Below are 20,554 nucleotides of genomic sequence, written 5' to 3' on the forward strand. Positions count from 1 at the left end.
GAGATGAGAATAGCCCTCACAAAGGATCTACTTTTTAAGAACCTCCAAAGATATCCCTCTACATTGGAAGAGGATTTTTGCAAGCCTTGCTTGAGCGACAGCCACCACCTCTTCCCCAAAGAACTTCAAGAACCTACGAGCGACGCAAGGCAAGCATGCTCAAATTAAAACAGAGATTGAAAAGTATAGCCATACCCAACTTAAATCCTTCTATAATTCCAAGTGCACCTTGGTCACATGCCATCAAGTACCTTAAAGAGGGAGAGTTGGGGTGAATAAAAATACCTTCTTTCCAAGTGATGTGACTTATACTGGAAAAAAAGTAAAGAGGATTTTTTGGACAGAGTTCCAATCGATGGACTCTTCAACGATGGTCCATAGCATCATCCATATTTGCTTAGATCCTTGGGTAGTTGTCTTCCATGATAAAGGTTACATTGGCACAATGATGCAAAAACTCTCTTTTGACAAAAGAACATTGAAAAAAATGTGGAGGACGTAAGAGAGGTGTACGCCATGACAAAGGCAATTACCCTCAATAAAGTACTACTGATTTCACTTGAATCAAAAACATTACAATCTTCCTTGTTTTAAAGGATTGATGGAGTACATTATAACAAAAGATACATTTCCTACGCCTCAATTTTTCTATGACCAAAGCCAATAATGAACATGTCATTGAAATTGTATCTTTATCATGTGAATTGATAATGTGATTATGTAATTGATTTAAAGACATAGTTTTGCAATATGCTTCAAGACTTTCATTTTAAAAATAAGTTTTTCTTTGGCACTTTCCCTTTAATCAGCCAGAATGCTTAGCACTTTACCTTTGCAACCCGCATTCACATTATTAAAAACTGACAAGAATGCAAGCATTTTAATTGACTGAAAATAAGGTGTATCATAAGCATTGCAACCTCAACAGATTTCACATATACCAAGAATTTACTTCACAATAAGAAGCTAAGCATATCCTCAAATCACCATCAAGACATGTTTGTTGATTCTTCTAGGGTGAGATGTTCTACGGCTCCCTTAGGAATTACCGCAAGAAGCCTCGATTCTTTTAAAGGCATCATCAAAAAAAAAAAAAAATAGAACTTCAGGTGGTGGTAGAAAGTGACTTAACTCGGAACCTTAACAATTCTCATGCATTTGGTATCAGAGAATGCTTGCTAATTAGACCCTTGCACTATCTTCTACCTCGAAGTGATATTCGATAGCCTACAACTCCATAAACCACTTTGTAACCCTGGGACTTAAAAGAGTCATTTGGGAGCCCCTTAAGAAACCACTGAAGCAACAAATTCTTTGAAGTACGAATAACAAAAGGTTTTTGCCAAATGTAAAGACGAGTGCATGCGTCCTTAGTTTGTGTTCACTACACCCTTTTTGCCATGGATATGTAAATTCCTCCTACTTAAGTTTGCAGTGACTCCTCCAAAAGATCACCCAGCTATTGTGGACGCATTCACAAGTGTGAGTTAAGTGCAGGGATCAGCATACAAAAGCTGGGTACTAGACTTCAAGTTCTTCATAGTATACTAAGAAGGTCCACAAACCATGTCAGCCCTTGCAGAGGTTCCACAACACTCATTGATTTGTGTGAGACTGAGCACAAGATCATTACCAAAGGTAGGTGAATTTCAAAGGGAAAGAACCCAACAGTATAATGACTAAAAGAAGGATGACATGGCACCATTGAGAAAATGCACCATAGCAAGCTTGCAGCCCCACAAACTGCTACACTGCGAAACAAACAAAAAACAATCTCTATCTAACAAATCCCAAAACCAACATTAAAGCACAAAAAGAGTCGAGGAAAAAAGTCGACCCGAATTGAGAAGAGCAATGCTACAGAACAGGTCCCACCCTCCTTAAAACAATGAAAACGGCTTAAAAAGGACTGGTTCAGAAATTTTGCAGGCAGATAAGACATGGAGCCAAAGACATAGGGAAGGTCAAAAGCTGGAAGACTAACCACTCTTGCAAGCAAAACATGCCAAAGCATTGAAAGTGGGAAGGGAAAAAAACATGCAAGCAATGCACAACCTTCAAGAACCAGAAGAGGAGATCCTCAAGAATCAACACAGACACCCCCCCCCCCCCCCCCCCCCCTCCCCCTCTTCACCCTGCACGCACCACACTCCCCAAGCAAGCGCACATGCGTGACAACCCACCAATGACATGCACCCATGCCAAACACAAGCAAACATTGTTAACAGCACATGAGGGGTGGAGAGGGTCGGTTCCGTGCATGAAACCCAGCCAGTGTCACGAGGGCCAAGAACCCCTCTTTTTTTGGCAAAAAAAACAGGGCTTCTTACCCTTTCACATACTCTTATTGTAAGAGTGTTTGCAGTGAGCTTAGCTTCCCTCACCCACGGTACTACTGCTATAGCCAAACTTGATGTGCACTGTCCAATTTTTTCCATTCTACACAAACTGCTCATGAATGCCTGTATTGGACCAGCTCATTTGACAAAAACAGAAGTTAATACTCAGCCTTGCCCATTTGTTAAACCGCCAACTGACACATTTGTGGGGTGAGCAAAGAATGATATTACCAATGAGCTATCCTTGTTACAAAGATCAACGGAGCACCTTCTGTGTCTACTTTCACATCAAATGATTGTTGCCTCTTACCAGCTTTTGAGTAAGTTCCGGAGAATAAGCTTTCTGCAGGAAGTCGTTTGCAAAATGATCATTCCGCTCTCTTTCAATCCATCACATGCCATTCAGCCACAGGAGCTCAATAGTGCTTTATCTAAAATAACTGCTAGATACAAGGGGGAGTACCGACTTCATTTTTGACACCAACTTAAACTTCTCTTCTGCCTCCACTTGAGAAGCAGGATCACTTTTGGCCAAAGCTGCAGCACGGTCGGGATGAAAGCGAAGAAGTGCCTTCTTATACGAAGCAGTGACCTGCATAAAAAAGGCAACACACACAATTTACTTACTGCCTACAAATCGCAGTCCCTAATTCCTAGAGAGGTTTGGAATTAGTGTGCAAGCAAAGAAACAGATCAAGATCAACATTTTCTGCCCATTTGGAATTCTTTCTTTTATCTGTGAGTCACAGAGAGGATTTTACTATTTAAACATCTCATGAGGTCATCTCAACCTTCAGGAGACATTTAACTTCTTTCAGCCCCAGTTCCCATTTTGAAACTGTTCCTTGTAGGCACCAGTATTGTTCTTGATTTTACTGGGGCTGGCAATAAGCGTACTTTTTAAATTTCAAGAAAGCAAGCTTCCACACACTTCTCATGATTTCCTCAATTCTCAACCAGTGTGGTAGTCTTTAAAAACAAGCACCATACACATGACTATTGTGCCTCCTCACCCAAAAAGCCAGTCATGTTCATACCTTTTGAAGCCAACATACCACCCATTCAAAAAAAGATGACCGCCAAAAGCAAGTCTTTAGTGGCCATTACTCTCTATCAGGTCTGCGTATTCAAATCAAGAGACCTCTCTCCATCTGTCACTATCCCTCTCTCGAGTCCATCCGAGAGAAAAACCATTATCAATGCAAAGAAACCATCATTAACGCAAAGTTAACATAAGGGCTGTGATTGAGTGATTGCTAGATCTCGTCTATCCTCTTCCACTACGCCAGACACAGCCCAAGGCAGAGCTGCAGGAAGCAGCTCATGTTGTTGTACCCCAATTGTATTTTGCACAATTTGAAGCCAAATTTATTGTTCCTGGCATAATTAAGAGACTCCAATGAATGCTCACACCTGAACATGCTAGAAAATGACCACTACAAGTTGACCAGTTCCCAATAGCCACTCTCCTTGAACAATTCACAGCAGGGGCACAGACAAACCCAAAAATCAGCAAGGAAACAAGATGAAAGCCCCTGCCACCTGTGCTCAGCAACATGAAGTGCCAGTCAAACCCACTCCCAAGATCCCACTTTGTACCTTACGTGGGAAGGAGAGGAGAAAGGATCCCACAAACCCCCAAACTCCCGCAGCAATTGTGCCAACCCAAACTTGCAGACCCGCACCATCCACGACCAAGAAATAATACTTCTATGCTAAAACTTGTTATCACCAGTAAGTACTCTACCAGACTCAAAGATACACTGCTGCACCAACTCAAACTTTTGCATATTGTTGTTGTTGTTTTCGGGGGGGGGGGCGGCGGGGATTGCACCCAGCACCCTTGTCGTCTCTATCACCTCTCACTCCATTCCTTGCCTCCTCTCTCGCACACATACACAGCATCGACTACAGCAGAGGATTCGAGCCATACTCTCTCGACAAGTAGTAGTATCTTTGTTCTAATTCTTGTGTACCCAGACGTGGTAATAGATTCACCATTTTGTAACAGATTGGTCTCATAGGTAATTTTGGCCTTTTGAAGACGTTAACATCTCTCTCTCTCTCTCTCTCTCTCTCTCTCTCTCTCTCTCTCTCTCTCTCTCTCTCTCTCTCTCTCTCTCTCTCTCTCTCTCTCACGCGCACACATACACATACACACAAAGGGTACGCACTACTCGGGGCATGTCCGACATGGTTCACTCCACCATTGGGTAAAGCAGGGTTGTCCCCTATCTCGGGTACGCACTACTCAGGGCATGTCCGACATGGTTCACTCCACCATTGGGGTGAAGCAAGGTTGTCCCCTATCTCCAACTCTCTTTGGGATATATGTAGATGAGTTTTCAGATTATGTACATACAGAGGGTGATAGAGGTGCTCAGCTTGCAGGGACATGGATTCCGTTGCTATTATATGCTGATGATATTGTGCTCATCTCCGATTCTCTAGAGGGGATGCAGTGTCATTTGGATGCCTTGCATGTATTTGCACGGGACAGTGGACTGTCTGTGAACCTCGGTAAGACCAAGGTAATGGTGTTTAACACCACGGCGTAGTGGGTAAGGAGGTCCGCCTCCACTTTTACATATGGTCGAGAGACTGTGGAGTATGCAGATACATACACTTATCTTGGGGTGGTTTTCAGTGGTCCAGTATTTGCCCTGAGCCGTGCAGCAAATACGCGATTGACCGGAGCCTATGCAGCATTGGGGAGACTTGAGAGAACCTCTGACAAAGCTTTGACACTTTGGTCACTTCGGCCATGATGTACGGAGTGGAGATATGGGGCCCCTCAGTTGATCATCATAGCAGAGCTGGCAGTACTGATGGATGGAGATGTACGGAGAAGCCCTTGGTGTTTATGATTTCTCAAATGATTAGAGCCAAGACCTCAGTACCACATGACATTGTTAGGGCGGAGCTCGTTGCCCCTCCATCGGAAGTGGAGGCACTCACTCGATCAGTTTCATTTATGCATAGCACTTGGCTCTCCCTAGAGACTGATACGTTCGATTAGCACTAGAATCTTTGTGATAGCTGGCATTGCAGGGAGATAGATCATGTTAGTATGCAGACATGGCATCTTGGTTTCACTTACATCGCTTTAGTATGGACCGGCTACCCCCATTTCAGTACTCTCTGGATGCACCCTCCATCTCCCTCACTAGGGCAGAGATTACCAGGCTCCTCAGACACGACTTGATTCAATTGGATATGAAGAGGACAAGGATACAACCTACACATGAGCTAGGTACGAAGATGGATTTCTATAGAGAGCATCTTCTCCAACTCACGGAGGATGGTTTTGTGATCAGACCAAGATACATGGATACTCATCTATCCCACGGGATACGATGTGCTATTGGCCAGATACGCACATCCTCACATCGACGGAATCACACTAGCACGGTTGTACGCATCCATTCTTGAGCAACAGTTGAGTAGATGGGCAGAGAGGGAAGGAATGCGTGCAGCTGGACAGGCAAGGTTCAGGAGAGGCTTTTCTACTCTTGACTGTATCTTGACACCCAGGGCCATTATTGAGGAGGGCAGATCTTATGGGAGACGGATCTATTGTAGCTTTGTGGACTTCCGCAAAGCCTTTGACACAGTACCCAGAGCTAGATTGATGCGCAGATTACAGGAGATGGGAGTACCTACAGAGCTCATTTGGGGGATCATGGCATTGTATAGATCAGTAGTAGGGCATGTATGCACCTCTGAGGGACTATCTACACCGGTTCACTCCACTATTGGGGTGAAGCGGGGCTGCCCGCCTCTCTCCTACTCTATTCGATATGTATGTGGATGAGGTTTCTGACTACATTGAGAGCGATGGTGATAGAGGTGCAAAGCTGGCAGGGACATAGATTCCACTTTTGTTATATGCTGATGATATTGTGTTGATCTCCGAATCTCCGGAGGGGATGCAACGTCACTTGGATGCTTTGCATAGGTTTGCCCACGAAAGTGGTTTGTCTGTCAACCTCGGTAAAACCAAGGTTATGGTGTTTAATACCACCCCATAGTGGATCAGGAGATCAGCACCTACATTCACATACGGCCAGGAGACTGTGGAGTATATAGATGCTTACACTTACCTTGGAGTGGTTTTTAGCTGTCCTACATTCTCACTAAGGAGAGCAGCAGAGACCAGATTGACTAGAGCCCATGCAACATTGGTAGATTGGAGAGGATGTGTTCGCAGGTTCAATTTCAGGAGCCTCAGACGAAGCCCTGGCTCTTTGACACTTTGGTGGCTTCTGCATTGCTCTATGGAGCTGAGATCAGAGTTACCGGGGAACGCCCCCTAGCCCCCGTTCCGGCGTTCCGGGGGGCAGTTCCCTTCCCGAACGTTCCGAAACATCCCGGAACGTCTGACGTTCCGGGTGGCCAGTGCAAACCGGAACGGCCGTTCCGGAACATTCCAGAACGCCCCGGAACGTTCCAGAATGCCCCTGGAAAGGCCAACGGCTACAAACAAATTTGGCAAAAATTGAAAAAGTTGAAGTAAATGTTTGGGCTTCTTTTTAAAGTGTGCAAGGACTCATAAAATGCACCCCCCTCCCCCTTTCTCTCCACAAGCTAATCCTCAAGGCTCAAGCTCTCTGCCTCTCACACTCTCAAGATCTCTCCCTCTCAAGGCTCAAGGCTTCAAGCCTTCAAGCTCTCTTCCTCTCCCTCCCACTCTCTCAAATCTCTCCCTCTCCCTCTCACTCTCTTAAATCTCAATCTCTCTCTCTCTCTCTCTCTCTCTCTCTCTCTCTCTCTCTCTCTCTCTCTCTCTCTCTCTCATCATCTAGTCATAGCAAGGTTGAATGGTCTTCAAAACGAGTTTTTTGTGAGTATTAGAGTCAAAGCACTCTAATACTCCTTGTATTTAAACACGAGGAGCTAAAAAATGTACTATTTGGGTGTTTCTTATACCTCCCGTTCCGTGCCGTTCCCCTTCCGGACCCCTAGCCGTTCCCCCGTTCCGCGGGGATCCCGTCGCCGTTCCCGTTCCGCGTTCCGGGTAACTATGGCTGAGATATGGGGACCTTCATTGGATCATCACAGGAGGTCGGGTAGAACTGATGGATGGGGGAGCATGGAGAAACCTCTCCTCTCTATGATCTTGCGCCTCATTAGAGCCAAGGCCTGACTACCACGTGTGTTAGGTGCAGCGGAATGAATGTTGTTCTTTCTCAAGATTAGTGATCTATAATTGCTCAAGGTTTCTTTTCTTCTTAGGGAAGGAGAGAACCTTCTGTCTTTATGGAGAGTGCTATGATGACGAACAAAGTGAGTGGATATTGTGCGTGCAAGTGTATGAGACTAAGAGAAAGAGAGAAGAGAGATACGACACCCGAGAAGTTGTAAAACCCTCCTCCGAAGGCCCCACTCTCGTCGGCGAGAGTGGTCTACTTTTGATTGCACAAAAGTGTACAATGATGATGACTTTAAGGCTGAATTCGGTGCTCTTCTATGTGCTGTCCACAAAGGGGTAATGGCTGCGAATCTGGACCACTTTGGGGTGCGTGCTGAAATTGATTGTTTTATTGCTGTTTTTATGGCTGAAAATCCCTGATTTGTCCAGGGTCTTATGGTGGATAAAAACGCTGAAGCTTTAGCAAGATAAGGCTGCGTTTTTGTGGCTGTCGTCGAAGGCTGAAAAGGCTGACTTGTCGCAGGTTTAGGGCTGCGTTTTATGGCTGAAAACGCTGCCCAATTGCAGGCCTTGTTGGCGATAGCAAACGCTAGGGTTTGGGGCTGCGGGTCGTGGGGAAAACGCCAAGCAGCAGGCCTTGTTGGCGTTGGCTGCTGGTGGGAAAACGCCAAGGGGGAAGATGGTATGGCGATCCAAAACGCTAGGGGCTGATGGGGGTGGACTCACCAAGGATGGCTTGGAGAGGATCTTGTTGAGAGAGGGAGCGAGTACCTGTTGCTTGAAAGCCTGTTGTGCTCCTTGCTCATCTGCCCAATTGTGCTAACTTGGGTTTGCTTATATATTAACTTACCCAATCTGCCCTACTTAGTTCCCAACAAAAGTCACTTAATAAATAAGTGAAAAATGTCAAAAATAGGGAAAAATAGGATAAAGTCACTGGAAAAATCCCCAAACTGACTCTGATGGAATCTGATGGAAATGCTTGTGCTTATGCGGTGTGCAACCAGAGCATATGCATCTACACTAAGTGACTGGGCATGCACGGTCTACGAATAGACTCACAAAAGTGCCAAATCACTTCTAATCTAAACCGACTTGACTTGACGGAAACCCTGTTATGGTGTAGCTTGTCCACGGACACATGGGGCAGGATGTGTCACGTGACATCCCCTCCTTTTTAAAGTGAGGTACTGGTACCGAGCTGCACGGCGTCGAGGGAGATCGCCAATAGCATCTGGAATTCTGGAAGGGACTCTTCGCCGGCCCACTCTGATGTCTGGGTCGTGCGGTACTTGAACTTCATAAAGGTCTGCAACGCTTGCTTCTTTGGGCCGCGCCGAAAGCGACACAAAGTCTTCTATGGCTCCTTCAATGCTTCAACTTCGTCGAGAATCATGCTTCTATCTTCTTCAAGAATCTCCATGGCTGAAAATTCTTGAAACCACTTCCAACACAAAACCATGAACATACCCATTCCATGTAAAGTGAAGGGAAAAAATATTGTCTTCGCTAAAGACTGTGTATGCAATGTAGATGAACATAGAAACGGAGTGACAACCCGTTCATCAAACACATGCAAACAATGAGATCGAATCTTTCATGTTTGATCCAGAGCAATCAACTGTGGCAATTCAGAACGGAAATGCCCATGCTTGGTGCTCATACTTTCATGTGCTCGTTCGGAAACAGTGTCATGCCAAGGAAGAGACATGGAATGTGACTTCCTTACATACATACCTTTCAGCTTTTCATGAAAAAACCGCATACATTCGTGCTCATCCATGAGAGAAACATGCTCAACATACAATATGTCATGCCTACGAAAAGAGATCACATAACGATGTTGACTAAAATAAAGGGAACCGTCACGAATGAAACACTAGAACAATGCGTGCGTATCAATCATGCGAACACATAATACTTCCTGTGATGCTTCTCTGGATCTAGACTCGAGAGCCAAGATCACTACTTCTTCGTGATTGATCAAATCTGCAACGAGGTTAGCTTCGCTGAAAAAAGCATCCACTAACACAGCATCCTTGTAAACAATCACATCATCTTCATGCAACTCATCATGCTTGTCTTCATCATCCAAATCATCATGTAAATCATTATCATTCAAATCATCATGCAAATTCTGTGTATCATGCGGTGGAGAAAAAGAGACTGAGAGAGTCTCCTTCTCCTGAATCCTTTCACTCTTGTCCTGCATATTAGCAATGAGAGATGGAGAATGAACAATGTCCTCTCCATGAATGACAATAGGAGAATCACTTTTGGCATTGAGAGTTAAAGTGTTAGCCTAAAAATCAATGAGAGCCTTAGTATCACGAAACCATTTAATACCCAAAATCATATTACATCCCGAGAGAGAAGAAACAACAAATCTTCTAGTGAAGGCAGTTTGTTGAATTGCAAACAACACATCAAGGCACTCCTCCGTGATGAGAGCGTCCATACCGGGACGAAAGCCAAAGATCTCAATAGGAGATCTCGGACTAACTTCGAGGCGGGCTCTCTCAACAAGAGAGGAACTGATCACATCATGCATACTACCTCGGTCAAACAATATGACAAAACGGTGTCCCGACGTACGACCATAACATTTAATGAGAGAATCATCAATGGGAGGGTCGTGAGAAACTCGTGTTATCATTAATTGCATTGACAAAGGAAGTGGGTTCTGTGCATTCTTTAGATTCATTCGATTCAAGCTTAGGACATGTTCTTTTTATGCGACCTTTAATGTGACAATGAAAACAACGACCTTCCTTAGAATAAGTGCTTTGCTCTTCTGACGTGATGTATCCTCCTAAAATTCCTTGTGCTACCTTTTCATCTGGAGTAAGCTTAGGTTTAGCAATTGTGTTAGCCTTACCTTAGATTCATTGAAAGAATTATTTTCTGAGAGACTGTTGGAAGATTGGTGAGAAGAGTTACCATTCTTACCGTTCTTACCGTTCTTACCATTCTGAGAAGTCTGCGAGGTACTTGTGGAAGTCTTGTTCTCCTTAGGCTTTCCCTTGTTGTGCTTCATCTCCTGTGCGAGAGCAATCGCTACCGCCTTGTTGAGATCGATTGGATCGAGAACCTCGACATCGTACTTGATATACTCATCCAATCCAAAGAGAAAAGCCTCTTTACGCTCATCATCCGATTTTCGTAATTGAGTGCCTAGCTGCAAAACACGATTAGAAAAAGACATGACTGGCATACCATTTTGCTTAAGAGAGCGCCAATCGTCCTTCAATCGTGCGAGATATTGAGGTGGCATAAACCGCGCCTTGAGCTTGTCTTGGAAATCAGCCTAATTGAAGGAAAGGGGCGTGAATCCGTCGGCTTCTCTAGGTGCGCGGCTAGCTGTGCTTCTTGCCATGCGTGGTACAATTGATGGCATCACCGGCAAGGTACATAGCTGTCGTCAAAACTTTGCTATTTCCTGTCTTCTTAGTTGTCGCAAAATCACTTCTAATCTAAACCGTCTGGACTTGACGGAAACCCTGTTATGGTGTAGCTTGCCCACGGACACATAGGGTTGGATGTGTCACGTGACAACGTGCCATTATCCGAGCAGAGCTAGCCCCCCCCCCCCCCCCCCCCCCCCCCCAGTGGTTGAGACGCTCACCAGATCAGTCTCCTTCATACAACGCATGTGGGAACTTCCTAGAGACAAATATGCCCGCCTTGCACTTGAGCCCCCTCGCCAGTTAGCCATGCAGGGAGATATAGCATGCTGGTATGGGGGATGACATCATGGTTTCGGGCGCATGGGTTCAGCATAGACAGGTTGCCACCCTTCCAGTACTCATTGGATGCACCATCTCTCACTCTTACACAGTCGGAGATCACCATGCTCATCCACCAAGACTTGACTCAGCTAGACACCAGGAGGACATGGATACAGCCAGCACAGGAGCTCGGCACGAAGATGGCTTTCTATAGAGAGTATCTTCTCCAGCTTACGGAGGATGGTTTTGTGACGAGACCCAGATACATGGACACCTACTTGTCTCATGGGATACGATGTGCTATTGGCCAGATACGCACATCTTCTCACCAGCTACGGATTGAGACTGTGAGATACAGCGGAGTACCAGCAAAGGCAAGGACATGCCCCTTCTGTGACATGGAGGCTGAGACAGAGTTGCATTACACATGTCGTTGCCCCGTCTACTACGAGATACGAAACCACTTCCATTGCTTGTTTAGAGAGGGTTTTGGACCACTCTCCAGAATCATGGGATACGAGGATCAGAGATGCCTAGGTTTGTTCTTGCTCCAGCTGCGCAGACACAGAGATAGCCTGATGAGCGGAGAGGCTAGCCAGTCTCAGAGACGGATCACAGATTTCCTTAGAGCAGACACTGGATAGCCGCAAGAGCTACTCTCACAGCAAAGCTCACATTCGTCTCACACCAGAGGCACACTGATCGACCGAGCAATTGAGCTGGGGAAATCCAGGCACCCACGACTGTGGAGGACTACACAGCATCAACGGAGGCTACATCAGAAGATTCGGAGCACTCTGGCCAGGTATGCACGACGCCCGATCAAACTACTGACAATGGAGGAGATTGATGAGATCTGCCAACGACTGATGCTGGATCTCCAGTGATTTAGCTATTTAGCTATCCCAGCCAGCTGCTCATTTTGCTTAGTTCACATCGACCAGCTTAGGATCCCATAGTATTTTTGTTTTGTTACTTTGTTACTCTGACTTTAAATCATATCCACCACATTGTAACTTTCTGGTCTCATAGGTCACTTTGGCCTTTTGAAGACGTTACTATAACATTTCATCTCTCTCTCTCTCTCTCTCTCTCTCTCTCTCTCTCTCTCTCTCTCTCTCTCTCTCTCTCTCTCTCTCTCTCTCTCTCTCTCTCTCTCTCTCCATGCCAAAGATATGCTTGTAGAGCTTCTTGCTATGATGTTTAATCAAGCGATGTATGAGGGTTTTGTTGAGACTTGGAGTATGTCCACGATTCTACCTATTTTCAAATCAGGAGATCCCATGACTCCCGGGAATGATCGCACCATCATGGTTGGTCACACATTGGCTAGGCTGTACGCATCTATTATTGAGAGGGAGCTGAGTAAATGGGCAGAGAGAAAGGGCATACGAGCATCAAGGCAAGCAGGATTCAAGAGAGGCTTCTCCACTCTCGACCAGATTCTAACACCATGGCTATGATTGAGGAGGGTAGACACCATGGAAGGACGATCTACTGTAGCTTTGTGGATTTCCGCAAAGCTTTTGACACAGTGCCGAGAGCCAGAATTATACAAAGATTACAGGACATTGGTGTGCCCACAGAGATGATTTGGGGGATCTTGGCTTTATACAGGACAGTGGTAGGACGGATACGCAATACCAAGGGTATGTCTAACATGGTCCACTCCAATATTGGGGTGAAGCAGGGATGCCCCCTACCTCCGACTCTTTTTGGGATGTAAGTGGATGAGTTTTCAAACTATGTAGAACGAGAGGGAGAGAGGTGCTCAGCTAGCAGGGACATGGATTCCAATGTTGTTATACACTGATGAAATAGTATTGATTTTTGACCCTCCAGAGGAGATGCAACGCCATTTGGATGCCTTGCACACATTTGCTCATGAGAGTGGATTGTCTATCAACCGTGGGAAAACCAAGGTTATGGTGTTCAACACCACATTACAGTGGGTCAGGAGGTCAGCACCCACATTTACGTATGCCCAGAAGATAGTGGAGTACACAGATGCATACACTTAACTTGGGGTAGTCTTCAGTGGACCGGTGTTTTCATTGGGAAGAGCAGCAGAGACTAGACTGACGAGAGCTTATGCCGCCTTGGGAGGACTGGAGAGGATGTGTTCACAGATTCAGTTTCAGGAACCGCGAACAAAGCTCTTGCTTTTTGACACTAGTGTGGCTTCATCTATGCTTTACGGAGTTCAGATATGGGGCCCCTCAATAGACCACAATGGCAAATCTGGCAACACAGATGGATGGAGATGTATAGAGAGGCCTCTAGTCTCTATGATTTCTCGGATGATTCAAGTAAGGCCTCAACGCCACATGAGATTATCTGAGCCGAGCTAGCCGCTCCACCCCTCATTGTCGAGGCATTGACTAGATAAGTATCCTTTATAGATAGTGTATGGGACCTCCCCAGAGACAGATACGCTCAACTAGCCTTGGAGTCATCCCGACAACTAGCACTGCAGGGTGACACAGCATGTTGGTATGGGCAAATGACATCATGGTTTCAGTCACATGGTTTCAGCATGGGTAGATTGCCTCCATTCCAATACTCCTTGAATGCACCCTCCCTATCTCTCACACGGACAAAGATCCCTGACTCATACGTCAGGATCTGATTCAGCTAGATACCAGGAGCACATGGATACAGTCGGCCAAGGAGTTGGACATGAAGATGGCTTTCTATAGAGAGCATCTTCTCCAACGCACGGACGGCGGTTTTGTGACTAGGCCTACATACATGGATACACACTTATCTCATGAAATACAATGTGCTATTGGGCAAATACGCACATCCTCACATCAGCTTCAAATTGAGACTGGCCGATTTCGAGGGGTACCAACAGAGGCTAGGATATGTCATTTATGTCGCCTAGAGCCAGAGGCAGAGTTGCACTACACATGTCACTGTCGGGTATACTATGAGATACAAGGCCGCTCCCACTGTCTGTTCAGAGAGAGTTTTGGACCTTTCTCTAGAGACATGAGATACGAAGATCAAAAATGTGTTGGATTGTTTCTACTAGAGTTGCACAGACATAGAGAGAGCTTGCTGCTAACATCACGGGAGAGCCACTCTCAAAGACAGATCACGAACTTCTTTACACCAGCCAGGGGACAGCCAAAGGAACAGTCATCACAGAAGATCTCAGATCCCACCCACACCAAAGGTACGCGGATCGATCGATACCAGTTGAAAGAGAGAGTTGCAGCTATGGCGGATCGCACAACAAACCATTCATGTTGAAATGAACATAGTGATTGCATTAGACTTCCAGATAATACAAGTTTAGCATGTGGCCTTATATAGGCTCAAAAAAGGAAGGTGGCATTAAAGGTTGGAAAGTGATATTCATCACATGTCGGAAAAAGGCCAAATAACATGTGGCTATAGTAATAGCATGAGACTAAAAAGAAGTAAGTGTTAGGGAAATTTATGTGGTAGGATGCATGCATGCACATAAGGGTGCATGCGTAGTATGCTTGGCTTTAGAGGTTGGTCACGTATTGAGTGTAAGCTAAAGGCTTACCCCAACAGCTCTCCCCTCCCCCCCCCCCGAGGGGAATGATTGATCGCAGTGGTGACACCCCTAGGGTCACTTACATAGGTTTGGACATGCTGGGTCAGGCAAGAGCATTAAAACCCCACGACTTCATGTTGGGCCAAGCCGCGATTCCCAGTGGAGGAGATCACCACTTTACTGACTCAGACATTACATAATGCAACAACAGAGGCATATCCACACACTCGGCCTAATTAGAGACACCATTCTGGGAGCATGCCTTAGAACAGTTGGTATGACGAGGAGTGTAGAGAGACGAGAGCACAGCTTCAAAGGGATCTTCTCCTACGGGTCATCAATCACAGGCACTCTCGCATAGCCTTTCGACGCCTTGTGCAACCGAAGAAGCGAGCGTTCCTAGCTCAGATGGAGTGAGACTTATACCAGTTGTTCTTGAGTAGAGACTCAAGAGAGGCATGGCGTTTCTTTCATGAGCACTCATGCCCCCCATTGAATACTTCCCCTGATGTGAGGTGTCAGTATGCAGCATCTTATGTACCGTCCTTGGATAGACACCCCTTCCACATCCTCCTAAGCCATGCCCATCTACGAGTACCTTCTTTACCACTAAGATGGGAAAGACGGCCATTGACAGGATGAGGATCAGGAGGGTATATGATCATGATGGTCTAGTAACAGAGCACTTTATACATGCTAGAGATATGCTCGCAGAGGTTCTTGCAGTTCTGTTCAATCATGTAGTGTGTGAGGGTCTACCTAAGACTTGGAGACCGTCTACTATTGTGCCTATTTTCAAGGCAAGCGATCCTACCAAGCCTGGAAACTACCGTACTACTATGATTGGACACACATTGGCACGGTTGTAAGCATCTATCCTTGAGCAACAATTGAGCAGATAGGCAGAGAGTGAGGGCATATAGGCAACGGGACACGTCGGTTTCAGGAAAGACTTCTCCACTCTTGAACATATTTTGACACTCAAGAGCCATCATTGAGGAGGGTAGGGCACATGGGAGACGGATTTATTGTAGCATAGTGGATTTCCGCAAAGCATTTGACCTGGTGCCCACAACCAGATTGATGCAAAGACTACAAGAGATGGGAGTGCCCATTGAGTTTATTTTGGGGGATCATGCCTCTATACAGATCACCGGTGGGATATGTACGCACTCCAGAGGGGATATCTCATTTAGTTCACTCCACTATTGGAGTGAAACAAGGTTGTCCATTGTCTCCTACTCTATTTGGTATGTATATAAATGAGGTTTCTGATTACATTGACAGAGAGGGTGACAGAGGTGCTCCTTTTTGAGTCTCGGCCAAAAGAAGTATCTCTCTACCCCTTTCATGGTGGTAGCAATGCCGCAATGACCCGTTAAAGGTGGACAGTGGCATTCAGTCATAACATTTTTCCTCGACGACTGTGTAACGCACAACATGGTTTTTCTCATCAAGTAGCCTTCCCGAATGGAATATCCCACTACTGTCTCCCCATCCTGTATCCGTGTGAAAATATCTGCAAAATCTGTATCTGTGGCATACTGGTCGACCATATCCTCGAAGCTCCTATGACGTATCGCAGAAATACATAGTTACATGGGACGGCGAGTCGGGGTCTGGAACAAAGGACGGGACGGCAAAAGTCACGAAACCGGGACGAGGGTCAAAACGGCAAAAAAAAAAAAAGTTTTTTTGGCATTTTTTAACCTACACACATGCCACACACATAGAGCATCACTTTGACCACAAATCTACACTAAATAGACCAAAGAACACGAGTCATACAGGCGGAAATGTGCTAATAAAACATCGATGATCGATGGATACAAAATAAGAAGTGCATGCCACAAGGGCTCAAGAGTCAAAAAGCCTAAAGGACTTAGGACAAGCTTGAGGCCTCAAGGATAACAAAAAGTACAAAGAGCTATGTAGTAGATAGAGTCGTAGACTCAAGAGTCTTGACTCGAGAGTCGAGTGATCAATGATCATCAAACTCAAGAAGTGCTCGCCTGCTGAATCTCCATATCGTCGTCGTAGTCGAGGTCGTCAGCGGCGTATGAGGGCTCGGGAGGCTCGCATTGAGGCTCGAAGTCCTCCTCTAGCTCCTCCAAAAGTGTATCAGCCATAGATGGATTCTCTTGTGCCATCTCCCACTCAGTGAAGGGATCTGCCTTGTGTGTGACGCTCTTGGCAAGCATGCGCAAGTTAGCGCTCACAAACACCAAATCATTGGCCCTCTGGACCCCAAGGCGATTCCTCTTCTTAGAGGCAATGTGGCTATACACACTCCATAGTTGCTGTCACAAAGTGATGACGTGGCGGACAACAGAAACCCTAATTTCTTTTGATTTGAAGCTTTTGGGGCTCTGCTTTTGGGCATCCCTTGTAACCTTTAAATTAGTGGTGAGGACCTCACTTCTCAGAGCATCTGGACGCAGAGTCTGAGAGTGAAACCCTACCGCTCTCTTGTACTTTGATGATTGATTAATATAAAAAGAAATACCGAAAGGGGCGCCAGTCTTTGGGGCCAATATCTCTAGGCACGGAACTCCGCCGGGCTAGTGCAAATCTATTGTGATCTGTGAATTGTTTTGAAGTGGTTATTTGGTACTGTCGCGGTTGATTCTTGACTTGGAGTGTCCAAGTCTGTTACAGTTGCTCCAAGCAACTAGTGGTACATGCTTGGCTAAGGACACGAACAGCCAAGCGTTGCAAATGTGGGCCATCTCCTCCATAGTCCTCCCACCACAAAACCGAGCCAATCTTGTTGCGATCAAGCTGTGCATCTACTCATCCATAGGAGCCCTTCTTTTGCCTATAGTTGAGTAGCTCGTCTCTAATCTTGCGCCTAATGTCACTGCTAGGCTCAAGGCGCTCCAATGCAAGCCGCCATCCTTTGCTCACCTCCTTGTCGGTCTCTTGACGCCTTCCCTGAAACTCAGGGTCAAGCACATAAGCTGCCGCATGAAGTGGAGAGTAGTATCCATTCCACCTCGACTCACACAAGCCATGAATCTCCGCATACTGAACAGGGTTAGGCACAAGCTTCTCAAGTGCCTCTATCATCTGATCCATGGCTTCGTAGACTTTGCCAATGCATGACTGTAAGCCATCCACCACTCGAAGTAGGTGTAGAATAGGCTTGACCATGGCGTCAAGAGTCTTCACCTCCTCCCACCAAGCGGCGTCGTCGGCCCATTCTTGGCATTTCAATCCTGTTGCTGATGTATACTCCGGCATGGCCTGGAACTCATCACTGAGAAAGAGGCCCCTTAAAGCTCCGCCACATGTAGACAAGCGGCCTAGCATAAGCCAATTGAATGCAAATCTTGTCTCTGAATATTTGAGCAAGGACAAGTGGCTCCTCTTTGAGAATTCATGGCGCACTTTTTGATGGTTGAGCACAAAGGAGACAATTCGAGCGGCGTCACCAATGGTGGGTGAAATCCATGACAAGTTCCCTATGTCCTTGAGAAGGTTATTGAGGCAATGCGCCATGCAAAATGTGACATGGATGTTGGGATACATGCCCTCAATGATAGCCCCGGCTGCCCTATTTAACGCCTCTCCATCTGCAACCATACAAAGGACATTCTGTCACCAGGAGGTGTATTTTTCCTATTGCTTTCCGTAAATAAGTATTAGATATATTTATTTTATTTTTACTTGTTTGTCTCGAAACCCTTGAAAAGGTGCAAGTGGACATTGCATGGCCAGTGTGAAACGGCTACAGCCAAATGGGTTTCTCACATCGGCGATCTAGGTCGGTCAGACAGGGACTGCCCGCGCCAGTTAGCACTGAATTCTGATGAGTATGGAAGCTTGTGTGCGCCAAACTGGAATTTGGGCCACTCGTCAAGTCACTGCAACTTTATAAGTTGAAAGGGGCCAGTAAATTAACCCACATTGTAGATGGTGGTCAAATGGTAGTCTTCAATGATGGTCAGGAGACCGATAGGGACGCCATGGAAGCATCTCCTGAAATTTAGGGAACTGCTATTTTTTACCAGAAAATGTGTTCGCGTCATTAGCTCTGGAATGACAAGGGGAACATTTTATTGCTCTGCTGCCAAGTCAACTGACGCACCAGTTGAGATATTTTTAGCAGGGAAAGCCCAAACTCGGAAACTGGGCGACGTGTCAGCCTGTGAGCGATTCTGCCACTCTAGGAGGCAAAAACGAGCTGCATATCAACAAAGGGGGCGCCATTTTCAGCCTGAGGTGGATTGTAACAGGTACAAAAGCTATGGAATGCTTACCTTGCCCTCTATGCACAGTATGGTGACGGGAGTGATGCCCCGCACGCTACATACTGCTCTCTTTATCCCCTACGTACAGTATGTTATGCCCCACTAGTGGGCTTCTCATTTGACCTATGTACAGTTCTGGGGGTTTATGCGCGTTTGCCAAGGCAAGAGCCTTCTGAACAGGAACCGGATTAGCTAATTGCTAATCCCCCACAGGTACGCACAGTTCCATCACGAAAGATTGTGAGTTTGGAGAGTTTTCTCGCGTGAAAACTCGTCCAATTCACAGGGGAACTGTCCCATTGCGTGCGGGAGCCCTTGGGACACACGTAGGCGTGTTCACTCCGCTAAAAACGATCCGAAACAGGGAATTACAGCCTGCTGTGTTTTTCTGCAGGTTTAGGGTTTCGCACCTAAACTGCAAGGGAACATCGGGGGAGCCTCGTGAGAGTCTTGGGATGCGTGTACAGGCTTTTGGGCTCCCGGCAGTGAAAAACAGAGAATTACAGCCCGCTGAATTTCTGTGACAGCTCACCAGAAAGCTTCCAGATATCGAGGGAATCCGTCCTAGACAGGTGTTTTTGACCTACAGGGGTTTTTGCGCCGTTATGCTGTCGAAATCCGGTCGAAAACCTGCGTTTTCAGCCCTCGCCAGGTTTGGACAGCTTTGTGAAAGCTTGTGCTAAGTGGTCGGATAGTCTACCTTAATTTGAATAAAGAAATACCGAAAGGGGCGCCAGTCTTTGGGGCCTACAGGGTGTCGGTCTCGTGTGCGCAGTGACATTCTAGTCGTTGGACGCATCTGTGTTCTCTTCCCTTCTCAGTGCTCTGTGTAAAGTTAACAGGTAATTGAAATAGTACTGCCCTCTACGTTGTACGGGCCGGTTATACATTCTCCGGGCCAGTGATCTCTATGGTGCTTGTCCACTCCGCAGCAAGCATCTCGGCGGCCTTGCCACTATCGGATGCATCATGTGACTCCACAAAGTACATCTCCCCCCGAGAGTAGGCCACCACCCCATGGATGGACCGCTTCCGGGTGTCGCTCCATCCATCTACAAGGAGAGAGACACCATTGGTCTCCCTCAAATCCTTTGTTGCTTGGGCCGCTTGCTCCACGGCAAGCTTCTCTTTGTCAAGGAGGGTGGTGCAAAGCCTCTCCAATGATGGTGACACATAAGAGGAGCCATATTCCCCTATTTTCGTAACCATGGTTCGAAAGTATGGAGACCTATCCACACAAAATAGAGCATGTTGTGTTAGTATGGAGAGTTGAGAGTCGAGAAGTTAGAACCCATTATGAATACAAAATGGAAGATTGCAATGTGCATATGCCAAGGGAAACTCACCATGAAGCATGGAAGGCAATGTGGTCGTGGAAGAAGAATCGGGCAACCGACCTATCCACCTCTTCCTTCAATTTAGGATTCCAATTTTCGTTGAGAGTGCTTTGGCGATGCGGAACGGAAGAGGACGATGTAGATGCATGGCTCTTGAAGCCTCGAGAGATGTCGTCAAGGTTGGCTTCCCTTTGCTCTCGCGGTGTCGCCGTG

At 46.2% G+C, this 20,554-nt stretch overlaps 1 protein-coding gene across 2 annotated transcripts in view; it reads right to left on the bottom strand.

The window, feature by feature from the left end:
- Positions 1–2,793: 2,793 nt before the first annotated feature.
- The window catches only part of LOC147433361 (uncharacterized), an 85,280-nt gene continuing 67,519 nt past the window's right edge, over positions 2,794–20,554 (bottom strand). For both annotated transcript variants that reach the window (XM_086492951.1, XM_086492950.1), the window contains one exon: positions 2,794–2,931. The gene's annotated coding sequence lies outside the window, so the exon portion shown is untranslated. The remainder of the gene's footprint in view (positions 2,932–20,554) is intronic.

This window comes from Adiantum capillus-veneris, chromosome 20 (assembly GCF_014529385.1).
Source record: "Adiantum capillus-veneris isolate H3 chromosome 20, ASM1452938v2, whole genome shotgun sequence".
Taxonomy (NCBI): Eukaryota; Viridiplantae; Streptophyta; class Polypodiopsida; order Polypodiales; family Pteridaceae; genus Adiantum; species Adiantum capillus-veneris.